Raw genomic sequence first — 20,168 nt, 5'->3', positions numbered from 1 at the left:
CTATATTCCCAAAAATACTTTAATCAATTGAAGCATCATTGAATAAGTTTGCCACATATGTAAAAAATAACATTATACAAAGTAAACCCTTTGCAAATGATGGCTAATATAATCTGCTTTACATGATTTGTAATTTCAAAGAACCCTTAGCTAAATAGATTAAAACATTTCTGTAACTTTATAATCACTTCTCTGCACACTGGAAACCACTTATGACCCTAGAAATTCTCAAAAATGAAATTTAATAGAAGATAAACTTGTTTTGGCTGCTATCCATAAATATTTAGTTGCTTAAATGAAAACAGTAAAAGGCAAAAGAAAAATAAACCAAGCAAAAATGCTTCACCTTGTCACAAATTTTATATTTTCAATGTAGAAAGTTAATTGCATTATTAATATTGACTTGTACTGTCATCATACATTATCCTATTAGTTTTAATTGGAAGATGACAGGAATGTTGAAGACTATTACGTTAACCTTGCTTTCAAATCATTGCTTACATTCACAACTTGCTTTTTTTTTTAAATAATACTGAGGAAAACATAGAAATGACAAGCTATGCTCAGAAAAAATTGTGTTTGTGACATAAAAATAGACTTTACATGTGACAGGGATTGCCTTTGTATCAATATAATTTTTCACATTTCTTATTGGCACACAATCTTTCTTTAAGAAGCGTATACTTTTTATATAGTAGACTAGAATTCAATTGCTTCATTTGAATAGTTCAGCCAAAAGGTAGCCTTAAACCAACAATTTGGCTGAATATACTTTTGTTTTCAAATTAAAAAAAAAAAAATCCTAAAAGAGATAGTCACTACTTTCTACATCTGCTTTCGAGAAGTGTTTGTTCATGTCCTTTGCCCAGTTTTAATAGGCTTGTTTTTTACTTGTTGATTTAAGTTCCCTAAAGATTCTGGATGTTAGATCTGTGTCAGATGCACTGTTTGTGAACATCTTCTCCTATTCTGTAGATAGTCTGTTTGCTCTGTTGATAATTACTGTTGCTTTGCAGGAGCTGTTTAGTTTAATTAAGTCCCACTTTCCTATTTGTGTTGTCATTGCTTTTAGGGACTTGGCCAAAATTTTTTTGCCAAGGCCAGTGTCGGTAAGAGTATTTCCTAAGTTGTCTTTCAGGACTCTTATAGTTTGAGGTCTTAAATTTAAATCATTAGTTCACAATGATATGATCCAGCTCTGTGTCCCCACCCAAATCTCATCTTGAATTGTAATCTGAAATGTAATCCTCACGTATTGGGAAAGGGACCTCAGGGGAGGTTATTAGATCATAGGTGTGATTCCCTCATGCTGTTCTCATGATAGTGACTGAGTTCTCATGATATCTGATGAAAAGGGGCTTTTCCCCACTTTGCTTGGCAATTCTCCTTCCCACCTTCATGTGAAGAAGGATGTGTTTGCTTCCCCTTCTGCCATGATTGTCTAAGTTTCCTGAGGCTTCCCCATCCATGAAGAACTGTGAGTCAATTAAACTTATATATATATATATATATATATATATATATATATATACACATATATATAATAGAGAGAGAATATATATTATATATGCATATATATATAAATTACTTAGCCTCAGGTATTTATTCATAGCAGCATATGGCCTTTTGGCAGGGTAAATGTTTACTGAGGTTAGGGGAATGATAAGACCTTTTGGAAACCACTAGACACTGGCTCTGAGCTCACATTGACTCTAGGGAACCCAAAACATCATTATGGTCCTGCAGTTAAAGTAGCAGCTTATGGAGGTTAGGCAATTAATGGAATTTGATCTCAGGTCTGACTTACATTGGCTCCAGTGTGTCCCCAGACTCATCCTGTGGTCATTTGCCACAGAATGCATAGTTGGTATAGACATACTTAACAGCTGGCAGAATCCCCACATTGGTTCCCTAACTGGTAGGGTGAGGGCTATTATGATGGGAAAGACCAAATGGAAGCCATTAGAGCTGCCTCTACCTAGAAAAATAGTAAATCATAAACAATATTGCATCCCTGGATGGATCACAGAGATTAGTGCCACCATCAAAGGCTTGAAAGATGCAGGGGTGATGATTCCCAGCATCCCTGTTCAACTCTCCTCTTTGATCTGTGTAGAAGAGAGATGAATCTTGGAGAATGACAGTGGATTATCATAAACTTAACCATGTGGTGACTCCAATTGCAGCTGCTTTACCAGATGTGGTTTCATTGATTGAACAAATTAACACATCTCCTGATACCTGATATACAGCCACTGATCTGGCAAATGCCTTCTTCTACATTCCTGTCCATAAGGCTCACCAGAAGCAATTTGCCTTCAGCTGGCAAAGCCAGCAATATACCTTTACTGTCCTACATCTGGGGTATATCAACTCTTCAGCTTTGTGTCATAATATAGTTCAGAGAGACTTTCATTGCTTTTCCTTCCACAGGCTATCACACTAGTCCATTACATTGATGAAATTTCAAATTCTTGATAACATGTTACATCACCCTAGGAAGTAGTCAGCTAAATAGCCCTAAATTTGCATATTAAATGAAACGACTCAGATTAAGATCAAGTAACAAAATTTACATCATAAGGTATGGGGAGAAAAAGTTTGGTGTGCTAGAGGGAAATTAAAACAAATTTAGCTGCCAATTAAATGTAAAATTATGCATTTTAAAAAGGCCTTTAAATATACACATACATATATACATACATACACATACACACCAAAAGATCCTATAACTTTACTTTAGTACTATGGCCATGAGATGAATATAAATTTGCCAAGTTGAAAAAACAAAACAAAACCTGTTAGATCCAAACAGTGTTATTGTGTTTTTTTGTTTTTGTTTTGTTTTGTTTCCCCTAGTAGAAAAGTCACAGCAGATTTAAAGCAGGCAGAAAAGAAAATAGAGAAAGAAAACTTAAAAATTCTGTAGTTTGCAGGTCAACCTTAGGTCTCTTTTTCCTTAATGTAAAATGTGCACAAAGACCATATTATTACCATTTTACATAAACTCTGGCAAGAAGTAGAGGTGCCATAAAACCTATGAAGTGCCCAAAGGGGGGCTCTTTTTCCTTGTTTTTTTCTTATTCTTAGATTATTTCTTCCCCACCCTATTTTTTTTAAAGGAGGAACTGAGCTGTGGCCTAGGTAAATAATCAAAGTTCAGTTCCTCACACAGATAATCCAAATTTTGAGATTATGTCTGAGAGAAAAAGCAATAGGGAAGACCTTTTAGAAATGCATATACAAACTCCAATTATGATCCTTAAACAACAAATTCCTAGGAGAAAAACCAGCTCAGAATAAATCGAGGACCATTAACCAAAATGGGAGGTACAGGGCTCAGGAGGACTTACCAGTTCCACCAAAGGAGAAGCTTGAACTTCGTGAGTCTTCAATTGGCCCTGGCTGGTACCTTAGCTCTGATTTCAGACAACTGCTTGGGGCTCCTGAGTCTTCTCTGAGGCCCCATGTTGGGTGCCATTTATTGCCAATGAAAAGAGTCAAGCTCTGTAAAATATTTGAAGAGATTTATTCTGCGTCAAATATGAGAGACCATGGCTCATGACACAGTCCTCAGGAGGTCCTGAGAATATATGCCCAAGGTGATTGAGATGCAGCTTGGCTTTATACATTTTAGAGAGGGATGAGACATCAATGAAATACATTTAAAAAATACATTGGTTTGGTCTAGAAAGGCAGGACAACTCAAAGTGGGGGGCTTCCAGGATATAGGTGAATTTAAACATTTTCTGGTTGACAATTGGTTGAGTTTGTCTGAAGACCTGGGATTGATAGAAAGGGAAGGTTCAGGTTAAGATAAAGATTGTGGAGACCAAAGTTCTTTTGAAGTCTTATAGTGGCTGCCCTTAGAAACAATAGATAACAAGTGTTTCCCTTTCAGATCTTAGATAATCTCTTTAGGATTGGGAAGGTCTGGAAGCAAATATCTAGCTATATTAATAGAGGTTATTTACAGATGCAAATTTTCACCCACAAAGAATATCTTTGGGGGAACATTTCAAAATATAGCAAAGAAACATGTTTTGGGGTAAAATATTTTTATTTTCTTCCTTGTCTCATAATGTTATGCCAGAGTCAGGTTGGAAAGTAAATCACAATATATAGGGTTAAATAAAACCCACCTAATGAGAATCTATGATCTGTATGGCATGACTCCCCAGACCCCTTAGATAAGAATTTGAGATAGATAAAAATCAGAGTTTAGTCCTCACTATCATAAAAACACAAGTGAGTACACAGCCTACAAACCACATAAAGAAAATTACACAATCAAAACTAGAAAGAAACAATCTAAACACCATGAAATCAACAAAACATCACATATCAACATTAACCTAGAATGTAAATGGTCTAAACGCTTCACTTAAAAGACACAGAGTGGCATATTGGATTTATACAAAAAGACACAACCATCTGTCTTCAAGAGAGCCATCTCACATGTAATTACATCAATAGGCCCAAAGATAAGGGATAGAGAAAGTTCTATCATACAGAATGGGGAATGCTATTCTTGTATCAGATAAAAGAGACTTTAAATTAACAACAATAGAAAAGTACAAGGAAATGAATTACTTAATGAAAAAGGATTCAATTCAACAAGTCAATTTAAGTATACTTAATAAATAGCACCAAACAGTGAAGCACCTAGATTTGTAAATAATTACTCCTATACCTAAGAAAGACTTAGAAAGGCACACAATAACAGTGGAAGACTTCAACACCTCTCTAACAGCATTAGCCAGATCACTGAGGCAAAAAAACTAACAAAGAAATGCTAAATGTAAACTCTACTCATGGACAGTTGGATCTACCAGACATATACAGAATACTTTACCCAACAACTACAGAGTATGTATTCTTCTCCTATCCACACAGAAGATGCTCAGTCATAAAGCAAGTCTCAAGAAATTAAAAAAAAAATGAAATCATACCAAGTATTTTCTCAGACCACAATGGAATAAAAATAGAACCCAATACCAAGAGAAGCTCAAAATCACACAAATACATGAGAACAAAGCAGCTTGCTCCTGAAGAAAATTAAGGCAGAAATAAAAAAAGTTCTTTGAGATAAATGAAAATGATGACACAATGTACCAAAACCTCTGGGATGCAGCAAAAGCAGTGTTAAGAGAAAAGTTTATAGCACTAAGTGCTTACATCAAGTAGAAAGCTCTCTGATAGCAACCTAACATTGCACCTAAAATAACTAGCAAAATGAAAACAAATGAAACCAAAACCTAGCAGAAGAAAATCAATATTTAAAATTAGAGCAGAACTAAACACAATTGAGACCAAGAAACAACAGATAGGTGATCAAAACCAAAAGTTACTTTTCAAAAAGACACACAAAATCCAGAGACCCATAACTAAATAAATACAAAGAAAAAAAGAGACAAGTTCCAAATAAGCACAATTAGAAATGACAAAGGTGACATTACAATTGACTCTACAGAAATATAAAAAATCATTAGAGACTACAAGGGACATCTCTATGTGCACAAAGTAGAAAATCTAAAGAAAATGGATAAATTCTGAAAAACACACAACCTCCGAAGATTGGACAAGGAAGAAATAAAAACTCTGAATACATTAATAATGAATTACAACATTAAATCAGCAATAAAAATTATACTAACCAAAATAAGCCCTGGACCAGATAGACTCAGAGCCAAATTCTACCAGACACAAAAAATGGACCTAATACCAATCTTACTGAAACTATTCCCAAATATCAAGGAGGAGCAATTTCTCCCTAACTCATTCTTTTTTTTTTTTTTTTGAGACGGAGTCTCGCTCTGTCTCCCAGGCTGGAGTGCAGTGGCGTGATCTCTGCTCACTGCAAGCTCTGCTTCCTGGATTCATGCCATTCTCCTGCCTCAGCCTGCTGAGTAGCTGGGACTACAGGTGCCCACCACCACGCCCGGCTAATTTTTTGTATTTTTTAGTAAAGATGGGGTTTCACTGTGTTATCCAGGATGGTCTCAATCTCCTGACCTTGTGATCTGCTCCGCTCGGCCTCCCAAAGTGCTGGGATTACAGGTGTGCTCATTCTATGAAATAACTATTATCCTCATACCAAATTCTTGTAAACACAACAACAATGAAACCAAAGACCTATATCTCTGCTGAACATAGATTCTGAAATTATCAACAATATACTGGCAAACCAAATTCAGCAGCACATCAAAAAAAAAAACTGACCACAATCCAGTGGGCTTTATTCCTTGGATGCAAGGATGGTTTAACTTACACACACACACACACACAAAGGAATGCATTTTCCCACATTAACAGAATTAAAAACAAAAACCATATAATTATCTCAATAAATGCAGGAAAAGAATTTGATAAAATCCAACATCCATTCATGATAAAAATCCACAAAAACTAAGCATTGAAGGAACGTACTTCAAAATCATAAGAGCCATTTATGACAAACCCTCAGCCAATATCATACCAAATGGACAAAAATTGGGATCATTCTTCCCAAGAACTGAAACAAGACAAGGATGGCACTCTCATCATTTCTATTCAATATAGAAATGGAAATCCTAGCCAAAAGCAATCAGGCAAAAGAAACAAGTAAAATGCACTCAAATATGAAAAGAGGAAGTCAAATTATCTCTCTTCACTGAAAACATAATTATTTACCTAGGAAACCTTAAGGTTCTGCCAAAAGTCTCCTAGACCTGATAAACGATTTGAGTAAAGTTTCAGGATACCAAACCAATGTACAAAACTCAATAGCATTTCTATACATAAATAATGTTCAAGCTAAGAACCAAATCAAAAATACAATCTCATTTACAAAAAAACACAAAAATAATAAAATACCTAGGAATATGTCTAACCATGGAAGTAAAATATCTCTACAAGGAATACTACAAAATATTGCTGAAAAAAATCATAGATGACACAAATGAAAAAAACATTCCCTACTTATGGATTAGAAGAATCAATGTTCATAATGCCTCAAAAGCAATCCAAAGATTCCATGCAATTCCTCTCAAATTATCAAAGTTATTCTTCACAGAATTAGAGAAAATCTGTTCTAAAATTTATATGAAATAAAAAAATAGTCAAAATAGCCAAAGCAATCTTAAGCAAAATAACCAAAGCTAGAGGCATTGCATTACATGACTTTAAACTACACTATAAGGCAATGTTACCCAAAATAGCATGATACTAATACAAAAATAAACATATAAAAAAATTCAACATAATAGAGAAGCCAGAAGTAAAGCCACATACCTGCAACCCACTGATTTTTGACCAAGTTGACAAAAATAAACCATGGGGAAAGGACATCCTATTCAGTAAATGGTGCTGAGAGACTGACTAACCATGTGCAGAAGAATTGGACTTCTACCTATCACCATGTAAATAGTAACTCAAGATGCATCAAACTATAAATATTCCAGAAGAAAATGTAGGAAATACTCTTCTGGACGTTGGCCTAGGCAAGGAATTTTTGACTACGTCCTTAAAAGGAAACATAACAAAAACAAAAACTGACAGTTGGGACCTAATTAAACTTAAGAGCTTCTGAACAGCAAAAGAAACTATCAGCAAGCTTAACAGAATGAGAGAATGAGAGAAACCTACAGAATGAGAGAAAGTATTAACAAACCATGCATCTGACAAAGGCCTAATATCCAGAAACTATGAGGAACTTTAACAAATCAACAAGAAAGATTAAAATAACCCCATTTTAAAGTGGGGAAAGGACATGAATTGACACTTCTCAAACAAACATGAAAAAACACTCAGCATTGCTAATCATTAGAGAAATACAAATCAAAACCACAATGAGATACCATCTCATACCAGTCAGAATGACTGTTATTAAAAAGCCAAAAAGGCCAGGCACAGTCTCTTACACCTGTAATCCCAGCACTTTGGGAGGCTAAGGCAGGTGGATATTGTGAGGTCAGGAGTACAAGACCAGCCTGGCCAACATGGTGAAACCCCATCTCTCCTAAAAATACAAAAAGTTAGCCAGAGAGTAGTGGCATGCAACTGTAATCTCAGCTATTCAGGAGGCTGAGGCAGGAGAATCACTTGAGCCTGGGAGGCAGAGGTTGCAGTGAGCTAAGATCACACGACTGCATGACAGTCTGGGTGACAGAATGAGACCCTGTCTCAAAAAATAAAGAAAAGTCAAAAAATAACAGATGATGTCAAGGTTGTTAAGAAAAAGGAATGCCTGCCCTTTGTTGATGGCATTGTAAATTAGTTCAGGCTCTCTGAAAAGCTGTAAGAAGATTTCTCAAAGAACTAAAAATACAGTTATCATTTGACCCAGAAATCCCATGACCGTATATATACCCAAAGGAAAATAAATTGTTCTACAAAAAAGACATCTGTACTCACATGTTTATGACAGCACTACTCACAATAGCAAAGGCATGAAATCAATGTAGATCCCTATTAATGGTGGATTAGATGAAGAAAATGTTTTACATTTAAACCACGCATTATTACACAGTCATAAAAAAGAAAGAATATTCTTTGCAGCAACATGGATGCAGCTGGAGGTAGTTATCCTAAGTAAATTAATGCTGAAACAGAAAACCAAATATATATTCCCATTTACAAGCGAGAAGAAAATGTTGGATACACTCAGATAAAAAGTGGGAACAATAGACCATGGGGACTTCAAAAGGGGTAGGCAGAGAGGAGGCCAAGGGTTGAAAAACTACCATTGAATAGTATTTTTACAGGATATCAGGGGTGTGGATTTTTCTGGCTGGAAACCTCTGTGGCCATGGTGCATTTGCCTGAGTTCTTGTCTTGCATCCAGGAAGAATGAAGTACAAAGTCAAATGAAGGGTGAAGAATATGAAGAGTTTTATTCAGTGTTAGAACAGCTCAGAGGATACCCACAGTGGGTAGCTCCACTCTGTTGGCAGGTCATCCCATGGAGTGTTCAGCTGTCAGCAGAGAGGAAGCCGTAGAGTGGAAGGCTCCTCTCCACAGGCAAGTCATTCAGACATCTCTGCAGGTCTCTGAAGCTCTAAGCAAAGAAGGTAGATCCTCTCTGCTGGTTGCTCATGTCTCCAGCTATCAGCAGAGAGGGTACTCGTCTCTACAGCTGGTTGTCCCATCCCATCGTCACTCTGCCCTCTTTGTCCTCTGGCCATCCTCTGCCCTTCTCTGGCTGAGCCTAGGGCTTTTATGGACCTCAGAGAGGAGGAAGTCTGTGCTGACTGGTCCATGGGTGGTCATGGGCACAGGACTCTGTTCACCTCCCACTGCCATTCATTGCCTTGGGGCTTGGCTCCAACTCCTCTCCAAGATCTGCACACCTAACTGCTGTTAGGATAGGGACGATGACTGCTCTTAACAGCTTCTTGCTAACAAAGGGTGTTGTTTCAGGAAAATGACAGTTAGGTCTCTCTCTCAGAGGCCTGTCTAAGGATCCCCAGTACAAGGGAGCCATCGTGTGAAGCACAATTTGAATGACTATTTGGAGTTTGATGGCCCATCCCTGTTTCTTCTGAGCTGCAGTCAGAGATCACTGGTTGGTTCACCCTAGATTTGTCGAAAGCTAAAAATAGCTCAAAAGAGAAATGTTATCAATTCTAAAAAACAGAACATAAAGATCAGCATTGCTCCACGCAAAAAGCAAAAAGTCAAAAAAGATTAGTCTTTCAATAGTTGAGTTCACACAGTCAACTCCTATTCACAATCTTCAAAATTATCAGAAACTTGCACTTTAGGGTTATAATCTATCCTTTGAAGGGGGTCAAAACAAGACAACATTTGTCTGTGGATGTCAAAATGTCCTAGGGTAGACACAGTCAAAAACACAATTGACAAAGAAATTTGGTCACCTCTGTGACATGCAAAAACCTAACACAATAAGCTTAATTATGATTGATAACACAAACTCAGACAACAAAACTCTAGAAATCCCAGTCAATTTTGGAACACACATTGACATTTTTCTCTAAAACATAACCTGAAGATGAAACACTACCTTATTTCAACAATCCTGTGTAACTAAACATGTCAAATAATCCTGTTTACTTCTCCTTTGAACACTCAAGGGACCCTGTGTAGCACCCAAATTTAGGGGTTAGGAAAGACAATTTTGAAGCTGAAAAGGCTCAAAACACTTAACAGAATTTCCTGTTATCATAAGATATTCATTTAGCCAATGATGGCTCAAATTTATTTTAAAAAGCAAAAACCTTTACTCATTAAGAGGGAAGACCTAGTTTTCCAAATAACCTGTCTCTTGTCCTCCCCTTCATTTTTTGGTAGTTTGCACACAAAAATCTTTCACTGCACAAAAATTTTATTCAAGAGGGAGCCAAATTTCACCCTTGCACTAGTCTATTAATGCCACCCCCATTTTTTTAAGTAAAACCTTACACAGAAATCCTCAAGAAATGCCTGTTGTGCTTTTATTCCAATGTTCAGTTTGTGAAAAACCAAATATGATTTTTTAAAAATTTAGTCAATATGTTCACACAGAGGGTTCCTTTTACAAAATTAATTTTTTATAAACCTTCCATAACTTGTTTTAGCCTTTAGGTTTATCTTATCTGATTTAAAACAATCATTAAACCCTGCGAACTAGGCAAAAATTTACATTCTCAGGTATTCTTATATTATTTTACTAAAGACACATTTTACTTTCCTTACACATCTTGCATGTAAGTCTATTTTCAGTAGTCTCTATTACATGTTATAATGGTAGACACATATAAATTCAGTCAAAAACATATGCTGACAATTACTTCTTAATTTATGAGTGTCCCTTCACTTATAAGCCAATTTGATAGACACAACATATAACAATAAGTGTACAAATAAACACATCTGGACATGTACACACACACACAAACTAAGATTCAATAGCTTGGAATCCTAAGTCATGAGATAGCAATACAAGCTCACTGGTATTACTTTGTTTGCCCCAATAGATAATCCAATGAAGATTGTGAACCAAAATTTTGGGTTCACAAATTGCTTTAAATCATGGCAATTTGATTTAAAGGCCCCATCTTCCCAGATTCCAAAGAACAGTAGGGCCAAACAGTACTAAAGAGAACATCACATGTTAACCAGGCTCCCTGTTTAGAACAGCAGCACAAAAGCCTGGACACATTCAATGCCATTCCACTTTGCCATTCAACAGTAAACTTCAGATTCCATACAATATTGGGGCCATACAGTATTGCAACTGTGAGAGAAAGTTCTAAGAAGGGTTTAGTACTAGACCTCAGAACCTTTGCCACAGAATCCTCTTGAGAGAGGTTGAGGTCCATAGGATCCCCCCGCACATCCCCCTTTGGGATTCAATCTTGGAGTGTCAGACATCTCTGACCTTAGGTGGACACCAGTGCCACTTCATGTTTCCCTTCCAGAGACAATGGCCTACTATGAGCTTTATAAGTCCATGCTACCCCATGCTTCCTGTTCCACTAGAGTGATAGCCATGAATTAAAAGGCATTACAGCTTTATTTTTCCTTTCACATTTGATCTAAGCACTTATTTTCTTTAAGCCAATCAGAGCTCTTTTATAGAAACATGACACACATGACACATATATATCTACACAGAGAAACAGACAGACATCCAGGTCTACTCAATTTCAGGAGGAGGTCCATCCTCCTTCCCTTGATCCCTGGGGCTCCTAGATGGTGATGGCAGTCTGAATCACCAAAGCCAGGGAAAGGAACCACAGGACCCATCAGTCCTGCTGCACCATTAGGGAGACCAGCCCTAGACCCACCAACTTGTGTCTTGGGAACAGTCTGCCCTCTAATGGCCCACGTTTGCAGCAGTCAACAGGTGCATCTTAGGAACTCTGGGGTTTGTGAGCCTGTAAGGTGACTATTAGAGCCTTTTTTCTTTAAGCCAATCACTTACAGCTCCTTTCCCTCTCTTGGGCTTTCTGATCCTTATTGTAAAAGACTATGGTGGCCACTGTCAGGAGGTCCTTCAAAGCACTATCTGGTCCTATGACCTGTTTCTGCCACTTCAGCTTCCTTCTAATATCAGGGACTGCCTGAGTAATAAACTCATCTCCTAGGACCAGCTGTCACTCTATTGAATCAGGAGATGGAGGGGTGCATTTTACCAAGACTCCTCTTAGCTTTTTCAGGAAGGCAGTGGGACTCCCATCTAGTCCATGATCCACCATGGATAGCCCAGTGCAATTGAAAGGTCCAGTCCCAGTCCTTCACAAGCCCTCCAATATGCACACCTGAAAGTTTCTTCTTCCATTGTCCTTTTTCATTATTGGGGTCCCATTTAGAGTCCTCCAATAGTACTGCTGTTTTTCCAATTGGATAAGGCTCCTCCCCTTCCCTGACCCTATACAAGATGTAAAGCTCTGCCACTTGCCAGGAGTGGCCTGTTTTTCACTGTTGGTCAGGGTTTGATACAAAGAGTTCAAACACTTGGGCTGAGCTCTGGAAAGTCTTTTTATATTTATCAGGGCCATCTGAAAACCAGTCAAAATACTCCTTAATTTGACTTAAGTCCTGAAGAGAAAAGGGGACCTGGACCTTAATGGGGCCATGTTCACCAGGCACCTGTTACAGGGGCAGTTGAGAGTGGAACCTGCCTAAAACCAGGATTCCTAGGCTGGGGTAAGCTTGAGAAACAACCTAGATAGGAAGGACCAGAGTGAGTTGATTCCCTGCTGGATGTAACTTTGGGGTTTTCTTCCTCAGTTCCCTGGGATTGCCCCTTGCAGACTCTCCTGAGATGGGTACTAGGACGCTGAATCAATCAGACAATGTTGGCGAAGGTCTGGGTTACCCTGCAAGGCAAAGAAGGCCTGCTCATAGGGACCTTGGACCATTTTCCCTCGTGTTTACAGAAAAGCTTCCTTCCTGAGGTAATGCTTTTTTGTGCCTCAAGATGCTTGGCACTAAACTGGAAATGACAAAAACATTTTCTTACAAATTTACTGCAGATACCAAAGCACACTTTGCTTCATCTGTGCTACTCTTGACCTTCCATTTCATATTTTCGATGACTAAGCCAAATGCTCATTCTACACCATAATATCTCTGGTTTGCAACGACACCCTTAACATTTAACATTGTATATAAAAGAGATAGGAACCATGACAGTTGTGAAGGAAACAATGACAGGAAAGACTAAAGATCCTAGTGCCAACACCCTAACAGGCAGTTGGGGACTGAAGTTAGTCCAGGGGCCTTTGCATAACAAGGTGTGACCTCAGCCAGATACCTTTGGATGCCCCAAGACCTCCTTCTGGTCCCAAGTGACAGCTTCCCTTTGTGAAAGGAAACTGGATTAGAACAAAGCCAATATTTCCAACACCTGAGGGTGATGGAGGATTGACAGCGTTCTCCCCAGCAAGCCTGTCCTGTGTCTTAAGTCCAGCCATAGTAGTCGCTTTTACTGGCTGACAGAGGCCCAGTATTTTTCCTTCATCTTGACTATTGTGGAGCTCAGAGACTCCTAAAGAAAAGACAGAAAGCAGAGCTGCTTTTACTCACCCTTCCGCAGATCCCAGATGAGCCTCCAAAATGTTACAGGATCTCGGGGGTGTCAGTTTTTCTGTCTGGAAACCTCTGTGGCTGCAGCGCCTGTGCTGAGTTCTCATCCTGCATCCAGGAAAAATGAGGTACAAAGACAGACAAATGAAGAGTGAAAAATATGAAGAGTTTTTAGTGTTAGAACAGCTCAGAGACCCACAGCGGGTAGCTACTCTCTGTAGGCAGGTCCTCCTATGGAGTGTTCAATTCTCAGTAGAGAAGAGGCCTTGGAGAGGGTGACTCCTCTCTGCAGGCAAGACATTTGGACATCTCTGCAGGTCTCTGAAGCTCTCAGCAGAGGGTAGCTCCTCTTTGTCCTGTGGCCATCCTCTGCCCTGCTCTTGCTGAGCCCAGGGCTTTTATGGACCTCAGATGGGGGAAAGTGTGTACCCATTGGTCCATGGGCGGCCATGGGCGGTCGTGGAAGAGGCACCATGAGTTCTCACTCCAGTCCATGGGTCTTGCAGCCCAGCCCCCAGCCTTCAGGCCATCTCTGGCCTGAGGGTGGGGGCTTATTGGGAACCCTGCCCCCTTCTGCCTAGGACTCTGTTCACCTCCTGCTGACATTCATGGGCCCAGGGCTTGGCCCCAGCCCCACTCTGAGATAGGAGTGGGTGCCAGGAGTAGAGCAGGCAGTTGGAGCAGACACCCCTCGGCCTACACGGATGATGGGGTCCTTCATTGGGGCATCCAAGCATGAAGGCTGCAGAGATGCCCAGGTCCTGCACCTGGGAGGGCACCCACAGCTGCACCTACGAGCTCCCATCCCACCAACTCAGAAGAAGCAGGGCTCCCTCTTGTCCCCAGCTCCTTCCTGCTTTGTGGAGTGGGAGGCCCAGGTCTCACTGCAGCTGCACCCAGAGGGCAGATCCTGCCTGTTCCTGGATCCCCTAAAAGCACAAGGAGACTCGGACTCACAACCACAGTTTGGGTGGCTATAGACCCCCAAGGAAGGTGGGGCTCCCACCAGCTCCATGTAGTGCGCAGCCCCAGTCATACCTCCTTGCTGCAGCCACTGCCATCATTATGTTCATTATTTGGATGATAGGTTCAACTGAAGCCCAAACCTCAGCATCACGTAATGTAACAAACCTGCACATGTACCCTCTGAATCTAAATAAAAAATAAATAAATAATGAAAAGTACTTAGAAAAAAACAAAATAATTTGGAATTATACTATATATCCAGAATTTCCATAAATAAAAATGTTTTTATATTGGTATTTAGAAGAGGCCAAAACAAAATTTATCAACATGCAGAAAGTATCAAACACAAAGACAATTCATGATATTATGAGAAAGATAGGGTCTTATAATAATAGTGATATATAAATCCTTGGAGTAAAGACAAAGAGGGCATCCCTTCAAATTTCAACCCTCCATAAAATCATTGTATCAATAGCATACTGTCATCTGACAGAAATAACTGCAACCTTCTTTGTAATTATTAATGTTAATATCTTTCAAGTGTCTACAAATTTTCTTTCAAAATCTCAGCATATTTATTTCTTATTATCAAATTTTATTATAAAGGTTTTGGTTTCAACATGCATTTTTGTACCTGTCTGGATAGGATACAAATAAATTTTCCTTTGCTTAGAATTTTAAATCTATTTTATTCCTATACAGCAATAGCTCAGTGAGAAACATAAATCACAGTGCCATATTTTGTTGGTATTGATAATTTATCAAAAACTACTAATTTTATGATAAAAATCAACCTTTGATTATTGACTATTTGACAATTTTGAGTATTCAAAATTTTTTACCATGGTAAAATATATGTAACATAAAATTTAGCATTTAACCATTCAATTCCCTGGCGTTACTTACATTCATAAAGTTGTGCACCTCATATCTATCTCCTAAAATTTATTAAAAGAAAATTTAAAATTAGCTGTAACAATATAGTTAATCTTTATAAAACTCTTACAAAATTCAACCAATGAGCTTTGACAAAGAAGCCAAAAAAGGATGGTCATTGTCTTCTTTTGCTATCAATAGTGACATAAATTGGTAATAATTTATAGCATTTGTTTATAAATTTGAGACACATTTTAAACTGCATAATTTTTATAGCATCACAAATATTGTATTATGCATTATACAGTAGAACACATCAATAAATTATTTTTCTCTCACTTCAAAACTACAAATAGCCCTGATATTTGACCTAATGTCACTAACTATCATTATATGCAACTATCCATAATTATATGGAAGAGTGTGTGGTGATACTTCAAAGACCTAAACACAGAAATACCATTTGACCCAGCAATCCCATTACTGGGTATTTACCCAAAGGAATGTAAATCATTATGAAGACACATGTATGCCTATGCTAATTGCAACACTGTTCACAGTAGCAAAGACATGGAATCAACCTAAATGTCCATAAATAATAGACTGGGCAAAGAAAATGTAGTACATATATACCATGGAATACCATCCAACCGTAAAAAATAATGAGGTCATGTCTTTTTCAGGGACATGGATAGAGCTAGAAGCCATTATACTTAGCAAACTAACACAGGAACAGAAAATCAAATACCACACATTCTCACTTATAAGTGGCAGCTAAATTATGTGAACACATAGATGCATAGAGGGGAACAACACACACTAGGGCCTATTGGAAAGTGGAGAGTGGGACGAGGGAGAGGATCAAGAAAAATAACTAGTGAATACTAAGCTTAACACCTGGGTCATGAAATAATCTGTACAACAAACCCTCATAAAACAAGTTTATCTGTGTAACAAAGCTGCACATGTACCCCTGAACCTAAAGTTGGAAAAAAATAAATAAATAAAAGCTAATTTCCTCATATGTCACTAAAATTCCTCATTGATAGATATAATTCCAGAATATTCATGACATGAATTTGATTATTTACATGGTTGATTAAAGTAATACAAACAAAGATACACGAAGTATTATTGGAGAACATCATATAAAACTCATCTAAAGCTACAGAAAATAGTAATTTTTGGATTTTGGCTTAGTTTATACTGAATATTTTTAGAAAGGTTTCTGTTCTACAGACAAATGTTTCATGCTCAAATTAAAATTGTTTACATTTTGTAAAATATTTTTATTACTCTTACTCATAATTTTTTAAACAAAGTTTTCATAATTAATCTATCTTACTGTACCTTCACCTAAAACTGTTTTTCTTTTTCTCTTCAGGAATCCATTAATATATTCAGGAATCCATTATTACAATCCATGATTAGATTATAGCTAATCTAATTTACAATTTTAGATTCCTTTAAAATTATTCAAACATTTTAATTAACCATTTATTTCCAATTTTTGCTCACTAATTTTATCAATTCTTGTTTGAATTTTGGGAGGAAATTTCTTATGAAATGCATTAAATATGTCCTAATGTTCTACACATAATTATCTCAAAACATTTTACATAACAGCCTTTGTGTTGGGTACTGTCACAGCACATTGCTATAGCCTTTTTATAAAGTTTTTGATGTATCTTTTTTCAGTTTTTATTTTACTTGCAAGTTCCAGTCTTTATACTAGCTTCTGTATTTATGCTCAGTTAAACATTGGCAGTATGTCTTTGTTTTAATTTATGAATATGTTCACACATAAATTTTAATTAAGTGTAAAAGTAATTGTTACAATGTAATTAATTATAATTATTTCAATTTAATTATCATAGATAATTTTCATAGGTATCAGTGTAATTCATGCCATCTGAATAAAATATTAAAATCATCACATGCCAATTTTACATCAGCATATAGAAAATATTATACAAATTAAATCAATCAATAGGCAAAAAATAGTTAAATATCCTTTTTCTGTTTATTACTGTAAATAAAGTATGCATCTAACAGGTACACCACAGTATAGCAATATCACATAATGCAACAGTTAAAGTAAAATGAGATCTTACCAGAACAGTAGTATATGGTTTAATAAAAATTATGTGCCATAAAAATTACTTTATGTTGTAAATTTAAATTTAATTGAAATCAAATTTATTAAAATAAAATTTAAAATTCAGTTGCTTAGTGGCAGTAGCCACATATTAAGTGATTAATATCCACATATTGCTAGTGGTAGAAATGTCTTAGTGCAGCCCTGGGTCCTGAAATAGCCCTGTAATTATAATTGTACAAGTTACTTCTTATTGAACTTAGGGAAAAAATATGTTTTCATCCAAAGTATGTGAATTAACTTTCTGGTATTGTGTCAAAATACAAATGACATAAAATTCACCATTTTAACTGTATTAGTTCAGGGTTCTCCAGAGGGAAAGAACTAATAGTATATATATATATGTGAAAGGGAGTTTATTAGAGAGAATTGGCTCACAGGATCACAAGGTGAAGTCCCAGGATGGGTAGTCTGCAAGTTGGGGGAGAAAGAAGCTGGTAGTGGCTCAATCAGAGTCCAAAAGCCTCAAAAGCAGGGAAGTTCAGTCTGTGGCTGAATGCCCAAAAGCCCCTGGCAGACCACTGGTGTAAGTCTAAGGGCCCAGTGGCTGAAAAACCTGGAGTCTTAGGTTCAAGGGGAGGAGTGAAAGGAAGCATCCAGCACTGGAGAAAGAAGAAAACCAGAAGGTTCAGCAAGTCAGCTTATCTCACCTCCTTCTGCCTGCCTTGTTCTAGCCCTGTTGGCAGCAGATCAGATGGTGCCTACTCACATTGAGGGTGGGACTTCCTCTCCCAGTCCACTGACTCAAATGTCAATCTCTTCTGGAAACACCCTCACAGACACACCCAGAAACAATACTTTAACAGCTATCTAGGCATCCTCCAATCCAATCAAATTGACACCTGATATTAACCATTACATTAACCATTTAAAAATGCACCATTCAATGGCATTTAATATATTCTCATTTTTAATACTATAAAGGTAACTGAAATCTTTTAAAATAGGAAATTAAGAAAATAAAATGTTATACTTCTGTTCTCTGTTCTTTTGATGCTAGATATTCAACAATTGTTTGTGCATTTATGTCTTATCTAAAAACGATGAAAAATGTATAGCAACAATTTTTTTAACTTACTCTGCCCTCTCATCAATAAATTGCTCAGGTAAGAAGAATATTTTCTTTTAATTTCTGATGATGAAATGGAATATGTGATATCATTTTTGATGCTATTTGATACTTAGTTTTGTTGTTGTTGTCATTATTTTAACCAAAATCATTTTCAGGGTTGACAGATGACATTCTCACTCCCTGCTCCTATTTTTTTTTCTTGAATTGATATCACTGGAAGCTGTCTGTTAGTTCCCTATGGACAACAAATGTGTCCATGCTCTCCAAAAAGTCAATTTCCTCTTGTTTTATTTATTTATTTTTTTGATTCTTCTTATTAATGTTGGCCCCTAGAATTTTATTAAATGTCTATGGCTAGATACCTAAAAACCATATTAACAAATAGTGATTGGGAGTATCTAAAATATATATTTTATGGTTTTAGGAATGTAATCATTTTGCTTTGTCCTGAAACCAGACTCAGGCTATTTCAAAGTATATATAGCACAATTTGTTTTATTTATAATCCATTGCCTTGGCAAAATAGATTACCTACCAACTGGAGTGAAGCTTTAAGATATAGTGAACCATAAAAGATATTCCAGAATAGAAGTGTCAAATATACTGATCATCAAGATAAATGAGCAAACCTACAGGGGATGATTAAATTAAATTTTATTGAAATCCACTTGGGAAAAGAGTCTACACTTAATAGTCTGTCTCCTTTCTTGTCAGCTGTGGAGAAGCACAATTTTTGTGAGCTTTATTCAAAAATTACATTTTGGACACAAAATATGTTGTACTTATTGGACAATCAAACATTCCCCCACAGCAGTGAAAGACAGATAGAATACATAATCAACGCATGCTACCACAGAAACAAAAGAAACTTATTTATTTCAAAGGGGTTGTCTCCATCTATATCTTCTGAAAAACAGAATGACATTTGATATTGATAATTCAGCCATATTGCTGAGAAAGAATAACAAAGTTAAAAAGTTGGTGTAAGTGCCTTATTTTTATTGTTTATTTTTAAATCAAATATTTTCTATAAGAAGTAGTATTTTTATTTTTCTGTCCTCAAAAGTCTAGTTCTTGTGGATATAAAGTCTTTCATTGTATCAACACTATTTTCACCACCTGTTTCATTGTACATTTCTGTCCACTCATTTTGTTTACACTTATGGAAACAACAGGATAATAAACACTATTAAACATATAAATAGCAGTTATCAGAGCACATATTAATACATAAAAAACATATTTTTACAATGAGTATCTAATCAATGAAGCATAAACTTGGAAGAGCTACTAAATAAATATTTCTATGGGACTCAGTCCTTTCAATAATAGAACAGGTTTTCCTTTGTCTTTCACCAAGTTAAAACCAACTACCATTATAAAGCATATGTTCAGTTTTACCTTTAGTAAGTCTCAAAAGATAGTTTTAGTGACTATCCTGATGAAAGTAATAAATAAACTGAATAAAGAAAAGAAGCTTTACCTTTTTATATATCTTTCATCATTCTTATCTCACTTTAAATGAGCAGCTTTATTCTATTTTTCTAGACAAGACTCATGTTGCATTAGTAGGCTGTGCAATAA

At 36.8% G+C, this 20,168-nt stretch overlaps 1 long non-coding RNA gene across 2 annotated transcripts in view; it reads right to left on the bottom strand.

Annotated features, from left to right (window-relative positions):
• Nucleotides 1–20,168, bottom strand: part of LOC129049756 (uncharacterized) — a 57,436-nt gene that overhangs the window by 20,870 nt on the left and 16,398 nt on the right. For both annotated transcript variants that reach the window (XR_008513064.2, XR_008513063.2), the window contains exons 2-3: nucleotides 13,513–13,620; nucleotides 3,354–3,507 (exon numbers count right to left, since the gene is read on the bottom strand). This is a non-coding gene — a long non-coding RNA (uncharacterized LOC129049756). The remainder of the gene's footprint in view (nucleotides 1–3,353; nucleotides 3,508–13,512; nucleotides 13,621–20,168) is intronic.

This window comes from Pongo abelii, chromosome 15, assembly GCF_028885655.2.
Source record: "Pongo abelii isolate AG06213 chromosome 15, NHGRI_mPonAbe1-v2.0_pri, whole genome shotgun sequence".
NCBI lineage: Eukaryota > Metazoa > Chordata > Mammalia > Primates > Hominidae > Pongo > Pongo abelii.
The sequence above is the reverse complement of the archived record's forward strand: the minus strand, read 5'-3'. Positions and strand labels throughout refer to the sequence as shown.